A 10682-nucleotide genomic window follows, 5' to 3' on the forward strand; every position below is an offset into this window, starting at 1 on the left:
GCCACAGCAGCCAGGAGCTCTATCTCGCTGTCCCAGAAAGGGAAGCACCAGAAGGTTAAGGGCAGGTTATTTTAAAAGAACAAAAGTGATAAAAATCAAAAGCATTTTCTTCTGCCGAGAGGGAGCCTTTTGGAAGGTTCTGAAGCATTTCCTTCCTGCAGCCCTCTTTTGTTCCTCTGCCTATTGCCCCGGCGGGGCCGGGGGCCGAGGGCCGGTTCCCTCCCGCAGCCCCGCTCCGTTCTCACAGAAAACAATGGGAATTGCTCTGGGAGAGGGGGCAGCTTGAGCCCCACGCCAGGAACGACCTCCCCCTGCCTTGGAAATGCCGCCTTCCTCGGATTATTTCCCCCCCCCTGGCAGAGCACCGGGGCTCCCGCTCACTCGCTGGCTCCCAGGCTGGGCTCGCAGAGATATTAAAGCCAAGAAGTTAAGTGGTGCATAATTATGGCATTGTAGTTGCTAATTATATTCCCACAATGAAATCAGCCCTTTGCAAACGAAGGCCGCAGAGAAGTGAGGGCTTGGAGCAGGCTCCCTCCTAACCCTGCTGAATCGCTCCTGAAAAGCCAGGAGAACTTGCAAGGAGGATTCAAAGGGAGGGAGAAGAGATTTAAACCACCCACAGCACCCCCAGCCCCATTAACCTCCATCAGGTGCCCGGGAGCTTCCTTCATGGAGCCTTTCTGTGAAATAAATATTACAGAGCAGGCAGAGGGCCCACGGAGCATCCCGGGAAGTGGGAGGTTGGTGTGGGAAGCAGACATCAGACCCCTCTCCCCACCATTTGGGCTTGGATCCATCCCTCTCCATTACAGCCCCTCTCGGTAGCAGCCTAATAACACTGTCCACTTTATATCCTAGGTGCTTGATTTATTAGGTAATTTGTTTCTCCTCCGTGGCTCTGGCCTGCTTGTCATCCGTGTAATGGGATGATGGAAGGGAGAGCTGGAGACACCAGGCATTAAAAGCTGGGCAAATCTGACCCATCTCAATGGGGATGCCCAAAAATCGATTCCTAGCAATTTTTGTGCTTTTGGGCTCGGCTGAAAGAAGAAATATTAAAAATGAAGACCAAAACGACAGCGAGTCGCTGGCACCTGCCCCTTGTGAGAAGGAGGGATGGATGCTGGAGGGTGCTGGGGTGCTGGAGGGTGCTGGGGTGCTCCAGCAGCAGCACTGTCAGGAGCCCAGGGAGTTCAGCCTGGGTCTATCCCCCCCCTCTACTCCCCGATTTGATTTAAACCACCCCATGTATGCCCGTGGCCCAGGAATCCTCTGAATTAACCCCAAATTGCTCCTCCAGCAAGCCCTTGGGTGGCAGGAGCTCGGTGCCCTGGCTGGGGGCAGGGAAGGGTGCTCAGCTCAGAGGGGGGGGGGGGTCCGGTGGGTCTGGGGGTGCTGCCCCAGGACCTCCCGTACACAACCACCCCCCGAGTCTGCAGCGGGTCAGGCCGGAGTAAATGGGGCGCTGGTTCCTGCTGGGCTGGAAGCCACAGCTTGCTCTCATTCACACTGCCATTTATATTCATTAAGGTAATTAACCCCCTCCGGGAGCTGTGCTGGGGAGCAGCGTGAATCACCAGCCAGGGGAGCAGGACTGGGTGCCTGCAGTGGGATAGGAGAGGGAGGACACACACAGCCAAAGCCCCCTCCCCAAGGCTCCATCCCCCCTTGGTAACACCACTCCCCCCACCCTGTCCCAGTGTCCCTGCTGCTGGACTGGGGCACCCAACTGGGGCCTGGGGAAGGAGCTGGCAATGAGGATGGAGGAAGAGCTGGGGAAGCTCCAGCAGGTCGGGGCGTGGGGCTGCTCCTCGGATCTCCCACACTGATAACCGTGGGGCCCGGGTGTGCCCCACAGCTCCGGGGGGCTGGGAGGGATGTGCCGGGGGCTGGGAACACAGCTCACCCCCCCCGCTGGATGGTTCGGGGAGGTTTGGTTCTGCTCCTGAGGATAAGGATCTGCCACAACCCTCGGTGAGCCGCCGGCACACCCTGCCCGGGAACGGCCCCGAAATGATTGTTCTCAGCTGCCCCAACGTGGTTTGGGTTCGAGGGAGCTTAAAAACCCACCCAGCACCACCCCCCCGCCATGGGCAGGGACCCCTCCCACCAGCCCAGGGTGCTCCAAACCCCACATAACCTTCAACACTGCCAGGGATGGGGCAGCCTGGGCTAACTGGGCAGTTTGAGGCAAAATCCAGGTGAAACAAGAAGTAAAACACGGGTGTTAAATCAGATGGGGTGTGTGGGGTGTCCTGGAGCACAGCTTGGCTGCTGCTGTCCCTGCTGTCCCTCCAGCCCTCCCAACATCTCCCTGGGACTTCCTCGAGCAGCTCCATGTCCTTTTTATGTTGAGGAATTCAGAACTGGACATTTCCAGACCCCCCAGGGGACAGCACTGCCAGAAAAACCCCAAAGGAGGTTGGTTTGGGCCTCAGGATCGCCCAGAGACAGACAGCCCACCCAGGACAAGGAGTGACGGGTGGGATAAAGGGTGGTTTTACACTCGGTGTTAAGAAGAAACCTTCCACAATGTACCTGGTGTGGTGAGAGGTGTCCTTGCCCCTGGCAGGGGGGTGAGACTAAATGCTCTTCAGGTTCCCTTCCAACCCAAACCATCCCGTGCTTCTCCAAGGGCAGGGTGAGCTGGAAAGAAAAAATTAAAAAAAATTAATGAAGCCAACCAGAAGAAACCCAAAGTTAATGAGCAGGCTGGAAATCATCAGCCAAAACCTGTTTTGTCGGGGGGGGGGGGGGGGGAAGGGGGGTTGCCGCCCCGACGTGCCAGACAAGCAGGGAGCTCCGGGGGAGGCTGCGGCTGCCCCCGGGGTGCTCTGGAGATGAAACGGGGTTGGGTAAAGAGGCGTCTGGAGCAGGGCTGGTGGGGAAGGCAGCACCCTGAGTCACCCCCCATGCTCTCCCCACCGTGCACCCGCCGAAGGGTGCCCGAAACTTGCCCCACGCCCTCTCCTGCCCCTCCTGACGCTGCTTCGTAAGCCTGGAAAAAAAAAAAAAAAAAAAGAAACAGGCCAAAAAAAAACAAACCCAAAAAACACCCGGGAAGGCAAAAGGGAAAGTAAAATCTGATTTCAGCACTTTCTGCCTTTTTTTTTTTTTTTTTTTTAATTCCTTGTTATTATTTTTATTAGCCTCTGCTTTGGCTGCGGGGCCTCTGGGCGAGAACGGAGTGTGGCGTGGGTGTTACCGGCTGCTGGCGCTTACCCGGCTTCAGAGAGAAATGCCAATTACTAATTTCATGGAGATAAGCCATGCTGAAGGAGGAGAGAACTGAAAAAAAAAAAAATTAAAAAAAAAAAAATCTCCTGGCTTTGAACTGCGAAAGGCGCCGCAGCTCCGTTCTTTAATTGGGTGGGAGAGGGACTGCTCAGCTCAGTCCCCCAGTCCTCTGCCCAGCACCCTGGGCCCTAGGCTACCGAGGCTGGAGGGGCTGTAGCCACAGCATCCCCCTGGCCCCCCACCCAGCCCCTCCCAGCAGCCGAGCCCGTCCCGGCTCCCACAGCCCCGTGAGCACCGAGGGCATGGGCCGGGGAGGGGAAAATAATGGTGCAGGGAATTAATCTGGGTGTAGTTTGCATTTTTATTGCTCTAGCCTCAGATTCCAGCCTACAGAAAGGTTAGGGGAAAAAAAAAAAAAAGGATTAGATGCCATAAAACCTTTAATAATCCTCCCACATCTGACGTTTAATTATTGTTTTTACACACGCGGAGCCAACACGCCTGTAGCGAGCAATCCAGGCTCACACACCCGCCCCTCCCGCAGCTTCTCCTCTCCCCGGTGGCTCGGGAGGCACCCGGCCAGCACCCGCTTTTCCAGCCCTCATCCCTGCCAGGACCGGGAGTTCTCCTCCTCCCCACTCCTCCCCCAAAATCCAGCCCTATAGAAGCACATCCCCGCTGCCAGACGGGGCGAATGTGCCACCCCGGGGAGGGGGACTGGTGGGGGGTGGGATGCTTTCAGCAGAGCTGCTGAAATCACACTTGGCTGGGAATTAAATAAAAAAAAAAAAATAATTAAAAAAAAAACCAAACCCAAAGCAACCCCCAAAAAACAACCAACCAACCAACCAACCAACCAACCAACCTCGTCTCCAGTTATAAACCGCCTGTTCGGAAGGAACATTTTGTCGCTAATTTGGTGCCATCAAAACTGTTGCTGTTTCTTCAGGGGGAAAAGAAAAAATCAGAGCTTTCAGTAATTTTTGTTTGTTTGTTTTTTTCACCCGCTTTTCCTGCAGCCGCGGACAGGGAAGGTGAAAGGTAAAAAGCATCCTGATCACCTCTTTGGCAGGATTTTAGAGGCTTCATTATTCCCAAATAAACCTTTTTAAAGCACCCGCAGCCCAGCTGGGAACCCCGAGCAGTGGCTGTGGGGTAGAAACGGTGCCCGAGGCTTGGGGACACGGTGACAAAGTCCTGAGGCCACCGGGAAACGACCCTGCCTTGGCCCCAGCTCTGCACCGAGGGTGGGACACGGGGACATCGGGCGGGTGGACAACTCCGTGGCTGCAGAATCCGCTCCATCAGGCTCCCAGAGCGCTGTCGTTGGTGGTTTATTGTTGGTATCATTATCATTAATTATCATTCATAATAATTGGCCTTATTGCTCTGGGAGGTGATGCTTCCCTGGCTCCTGCACTGCAGCTCAGGGTTGGGGGGAAGGGGGAGATATTTACTCCACGACTTCTGGGTTGAGGCAACCGGCTGAGGGCAGGGAGGTTCCTCTGCTCCCCCTCCTTCTGCCGCTGCCCCCGGACAAGCCGAGGTTTTCCAGCAAACCCGTTTTTTGGGGGGATTTTCCCCATTTTGACCCTGCACCCGCGGCTCTCCCAGAGGATGCTCAGGAGCCGAGGTCTGGCCCAGGCTGGAGCCCTCTCCGGGATGCAGGCAGAGCTCCGGGTGGGCTCCTCTGACCCCTTTACCTCCTGAAACATCCTAAATTTCAGTTATTCTGCCTGTGACTCACTTCTGACCAAGACTTTTCTCAGCAGAAGCCTGGAGGGTTCGGGGGGGGGGGGGGGAGGAAGGACCCCGGGGATACAGGTGGGCACCTGAGCCGCTTTTTCTGCCTCTCCAGCAGCTCCATCTCCCCTGGGAGGACTTTGGGGATGAAGGATGCTTCGACCCCAGCAACACAAGGAGGGTGGCCTGGAGGAAGCTTTCCCCGGCCGGGGAAGGACAGGGACAGAACAATCGGTCCTTTATTTCGGTCAGAGGCATTTTCCCATTAAAATCTCATCCTCCGAGTTGCGCGCACATGGCAAACCCCCGAGCGCCCGGCTAGGGCCAGACAAAAGGAGCCTGTGCTCCCGGAATGTTTTATTCATGCACAGCCCTGAAGAGCAAACAAGCCCGGCTATTCTGCTGCCCCGGCCGGGCTGCAGCCCTGCCTTAGTGCTGCGGGAATTGCAGAGGGGGTGGGGGGGCTGGAGAGGCAATTGCAGAAAGAAAGGAACCTGAGTTTTTCCCGACTTGTTGCTCCACCGCCGGAGCGGCCGCTCCCCCTCCCGCAGGCTCGCAGGGAGCAGCAGGAATTGCAATCTCTTTTCCAATTTAGTGGCTTTATTGCACTCACTCACTCACCTGGCTGCTTCCCCGGGGTGCCGGGCCCTGCTCAGGAGCTTGGTCCTTCCGTGGCAAGCTGAGCCTGGAGCTCTGTCCCCACGGAGGACGCGGGGATGGTCCCCTGCCCCCAACCCGGCTTCCAAGGGCGAGGAAAGGCCACCTGCAAAGGAAGGAATAACAGCAGAGTCAGCCCGAGTCTCGCCCTGATCGTTCCTAATGGCACATTAAGACCGGCCTGATCTTCCTTTAATGCTCCATTTCATCTGAATGTTTGTTTTATTTTCGTTCCGGGCAGAGGAACAGCCAGCCCGGGCACACGTGGTGTCGGGGACTGTAAGCAGAGGTGGGAAGCGAATTCCACAGGGAGATAATTGCCAGTTCAGCCATGGGAAACGTGGGAGAAGAAGTTCGTGCTCAGGAACAGGCGATTCGGGATGGGGGGAACACATGGGTGTCCCTGGGGGTTAGGGGGGGGGGGACAGGGACATCCCCTCCGTCCCATCCAGCACAATTTTGCCTGCCCAGCTGCCCCAGGAACTCCGTGGAAGGAGCTTTGGGCACGCCTGTGGACCGGGCTGGTTTCAAAGCCTCCCAAAGCTCCCCCCGCGGCTTTACGCGGTGAGGAAGACGTTGGCAGCGCGGGCGAGCAGCGAGCGGCGCCGCTGCCAGAAATACCAGAGGAATTAGCAAATGGGGCTGCAGCTCTCAAGTGAAACCATTTATTGAGGATGGACTGTTCCTTCTTGTAATCCTCTGTCATCAGCACTCGCTGCGAAAATTTAACTGTGTCAGACGGAGGCGGCGCGGCCAGCCCCGGGGCTAGTGCTGCGGCTGGAGAGGACTCAGCCGGTTGCCCAACGCTATTTGCAAGTCAAGTGTGTTTCTTTCTTCGTGTCGTAATTGCTGAGGACTGGGAACGCCTGACTAAGCAAGGCCGTCTGGGGCTGAGCTGGGCCCGGCTCCCCTCCCGCTGCTTTATCTCCTTCCGCCGGACACCTGATGGAGGGGGGTGGAGCAAATATGGGGGCATGAGCCCTTCTCTGTGTGGTGGTGATGCCGGCATCCATCATCCATCATCTCCTCCATCATCCCTCCCACCGTCCTCACCATCATCTTTCCCTCCATCCTCCCCTCCGCCGTGGTGGCCTTGGGAACATCCCTGTCCGGGAGCCATGTCCCGATCCCACCTGTGCCTGGATGCTCTAGGGAAGGGCCCATCACGTAACTTGGGGTCATTTTGGTGTCCTTAGGTTTAACGGGACAAAAAGCTGGAGCTTGTCCCTGCTCCAAAGGGACCATCAGGGACAGCCCGGGCAGCTTCCCAAGCTGGCCGAGGGAAATTTAACACCCCTAATGTTCAGCTGAGGGGCATTAATGTGGGTGATACTCAAAGCACACGAAGCACCTGGTGACTTGGAAAGCAGAGGGAGAAACGGCCTTTCCAAGGCACCCCTGGTAACTGAAAGGAACAGATGAAACCCGATGCTGCAACCAGTAAATAACTCCCTGTTACTTACTGGGAAGGAAAAGCCAACCACCCAACCACCCAACCACCCAACCACCCAACCACCCAGCCTGGTGGAGAAGGAAGCTTAGAAAGAAGATGTAGCAACTCCCAGGCGAGGGGGAAGCTTTGGCCTCCGAGCCAGGAGCATGAGGAGTTCAGCCGGGATTATGTCAGCCCTGGTGACACACAAAGCTCTTCCCCAGGGCTCTGGAGCTTGCGTGCCAGCCCAGGGCTGGGGCTGCCGAGCATCCCCGCTCCTCTCTTCAGGCTGCCGCACGTCCCATGCCCCCGCCTCTGGATGTGCAGCCCTCTGGGAAGGAGGAGCTGCCCTTTTCTTGGGGCTTTTGATGTGCCCCGGGAGGAGGGTGCGTGGTAAGCAGTTGCTTCACTGCTGGTTGTGCAACCCGGCTGCGCATCCCTCATTATTCGCGATGCTATCTCGCCGCTCGATATGCGGAATGGCTCAGAGGTACCGTTGACTACGTTTTTCCAGCCCTTTGATGTGCCAGTGATAACTTGTTTCTGTTTCGCAGCCATTAAAGCCAAGGTGGAAATCATTACACGGCCCTAAATATGGGGTTTGGTTTTTAATCAGCGCTGCTCCGGTTCCAGGCTGGGTGTTGCAAGCTCTCCTACCTGGAAAATACCCTCTTAACCCAGGGGAACAATCCTGGAGGAAGTGAGCGAGGCTCAGCAGAGTTTCTGCAAGGTCAGAGATGGAGGAGTGCATCCTCCCGGGAAGCTCCAGCATCCCGGGCAGGGACCAGCAGCTCCTGGAGCACCCGCAGGGTGACACAACCTCCCTGCACAGCAGACACAGGGGGACATCCTAAAGCCACCAGGAATGGGGACTTTATACCCACCTCAACATTCACTTGAAGTTGTAATGTCACATCTGTGAAACCAGACCAAACAGGCAGCTTCTGGGTGAGGTTTGGGTGTGCAAAGTGTGTGTTGCCCCAACCACAGCCAGGAGGTTCCTGCCCTGGAAAAGCTTCAGGCTGGGCACATCCATCCCCTGGGCACAGCCATCCATTGAACACATCCATCCATCCATCCATCCATCCATCCATCCATCCATCCATCCATCCATCCCTCCATCCCCTGGACACATCCATCCGTCCCCTGCCTTCCCTCAGGCAGCTGTGGGAGAGCTGCTGGTGTCCTCAGGATCTGGCCAGCCCTTGGCTGTGTGTGGCTCCTGAACATCTGAGATGTTCTCTTTGCTGTCCTGCAGCTGCCAAGGGTGGAAGGGTCCTGTCTGCTCCAAGAGGAAACCTCAGGAGCAAGGAAGGGACAAAATGAAGGTGATTTGGGGCAGAGCCAAGTGATGGGATGGCCCCAGGCACCCCCTGTGACACAGACAGGGGCAAAACCCAGGGAAAAGGCTCAGTCCCCAGGAGAGGAGAGCAGAGCCCTGAGCACCCATCTGCAGAGCCAGCAGTGCCTGACCTCCAGCTGGTTCCAGCACCAAGATCCCCCCCACCCAGCACCCTCTGCCGCGTGCTGTCCCCAAACGTGGCCACCTGGGTCACACACTTGCTGCTGGAAAAGGCTGAGGATGCACCAAGGAGGAGGAGGAGGAGGAATGTGCTGTGGGCAAGGAGAGGGCTCCCAAGGAAGGAGGGGATGCAGAGGGTGGGAGAGGGTCCCAAAGGGAAGGGACACTGCAGCTGGCAGGAGGGGGCCAGAGGGGTTTGCAAATGACATCTGGATTTGTCTGGCAAAACCTCAGACCTCCCAGGACAGAGACAAGTGAAAAGGGGAAAAAAAAAAATAAAAAATCTCTTGCCCACAACTCCTCTGTGCCAGGGGCTGGAGCAGGCCCAGGCTCAGCCTTGTCCTTCACCCCCTTCCAGGCTTTGGCAGGTGACCATTCTGTCTCCTTTCCTCTTTCCTGCCCTCTTGGCATGTTTCAGCTTGGTCTCCTGTGTGCTCTGACATGAAAGCCTTGGCTATAAATACACCTAAAAAAAAAAAAAAAAGCTTTGTGGCCTTTTCCTGCCTGCACTCTCTGTCCCTCCCCTTTGGGAAGGTTGTGAGGAGCACAAGGTCCCAGATTCCTCCAGGAATGTTGGCTGCAGATGCACAGAGAAGGTTCCCAGGTTCCCCAGTTTGCCCCAGTGATGCTGGTGCTGGCCCAGGCAGCCTGGTACTGGGACCAGCAAACCTCCCAAAGGGTAAACACACACAGAGGAACAGCCCCATAATTACAGCCCTAATTCAAGCAAAGCATCACCACTTATAAGGCACCTCAGCATGTGCTCAAAAGTTAATTATATGCTTGGAGATCTCTCCTGAACGAGCGTGGATTTAAGGCTGTGTTTGGTACCTGCTGTCCTTAGCCATGATTCAGCTCAGCACCTGCCCTACCTCTTTGTTTCCAGCAGCCACAAACTGCTGGGATTTCTGAGCTCCACACCAAACCTGGATGCACTTCAGGCCTGGGTTGGATGGGGCTTGGAGCATCCTGGGGGATGTGTCCCTGGGAGGTGGCACTGGAGGGGCTTTAAGGTCCCTCTCAACCCAAACCAGGCTGGGGATCCCCTCTGCTGGTTTGCTCTGTAGGCAGGAAAATAAATAAATCTCCTTTTGCCTCCTCCAGCTCCATCTTCCTGAGAGCATTTCCCTCCCTGCCAGCCACTTCCAGGCTGCTGAGGCTCTGCAGAGACCTGAAACAGCTTCTGGGAGAGGGGCAGGGGCCTGGGGGAGGAAAAAAAGAGTGAGAGAGAAAGCACCTGGCTCGAAACTGCCCTGCTGGGAGCTGGGGAGGAGCAGAGCTGTCCCCTGCTCACCCACTCGGTTTTTCCACTGCATTTGCATCTCCTTTCTCAGCTGCTGTTTCCTCCCTGGGCTTTCTGCTCATGGGACTTGGTGTCTGTGGTTTTCTCCCCACCCGAGGGGCACCCCTGGGAGTGGGGTCCCCCCAGCAGGACCCTGCCCGGTGACCAGCGGGAGAGCCCCAAAACTCATCAGGGTTGGAGCTGGGGAGCAGGGCTGGCTGGGACAAACTGCCCCTGGCAGCATCATTTCTGAAAGAAATCAGAGCAGAAGTTTAGAAAAGGATCTTGAAGGCAGGGGTCTGGGGGATGTGCTGCTGAAATTCCCCAGGGAAACATTCCCGGGCTCAGGAAAGCCAGAGGAGCCACCTGGATGCAGGCAGAGCCCAGAAACCTGCCCGTGATCTTTCCTTTTGTGGAATCATGGATATCTTCAGATGGGAAAGAGCTTTGGGATCACCCAGTCCAACCTCTAACCCAGCCCTGCCAAGGCCACCACTGCCCCGTGTCCCTCAGCACCATCTCCAGGGACTGGAAACCCCTCCAGGGAGAAATTGTCCCCAAGCTCCAACCTAAACCTCCCCTGGCACAACTTTGAGGCCATTTCCTCTTCTTCTGTTACTTTTATTCAGTGCTTGAAAGTCTTCTAGGTTCTTCCCAGCTGAGTTTCTGGTAGAGATGCAGGAGGAAGGGACTTCCCAGAGCCTGTCCTTCCAGGGGACACAGCCCCATATGTCACCCACCTCTTGTCCCCGTGATGCCCCCCTGGTCCTGTGGGTGCCTGTGCCAGGTCTGACAGCCAGGAGTCA

At 56.5% G+C, this 10682-nt stretch overlaps 1 long non-coding RNA gene across 1 annotated transcript; it reads right to left on the reverse strand.

Moving 5' to 3' along the window:
• Positions 1-3080: 3080 nt before the first annotated feature.
• On the reverse strand, positions 3081-5893 carry LOC115598880. Its single transcript, XR_003987989.1, has 3 exons — positions 5605-5893; positions 4106-4183; positions 3081-3291 (listed from the first exon to the last, which is right to left on the reverse strand). It is a non-coding gene; the product is annotated as an uncharacterized LOC115598880 (long non-coding RNA).
• Between the last annotated feature and the right edge of the window lie 4789 nt (positions 5894-10682).

Source organism: Calypte anna, chromosome 10 (genome assembly GCF_003957555.1).
Source record: "Calypte anna isolate BGI_N300 chromosome 10, bCalAnn1_v1.p, whole genome shotgun sequence".
NCBI lineage: Eukaryota > Metazoa > Chordata > Aves > Apodiformes > Trochilidae > Calypte > Calypte anna.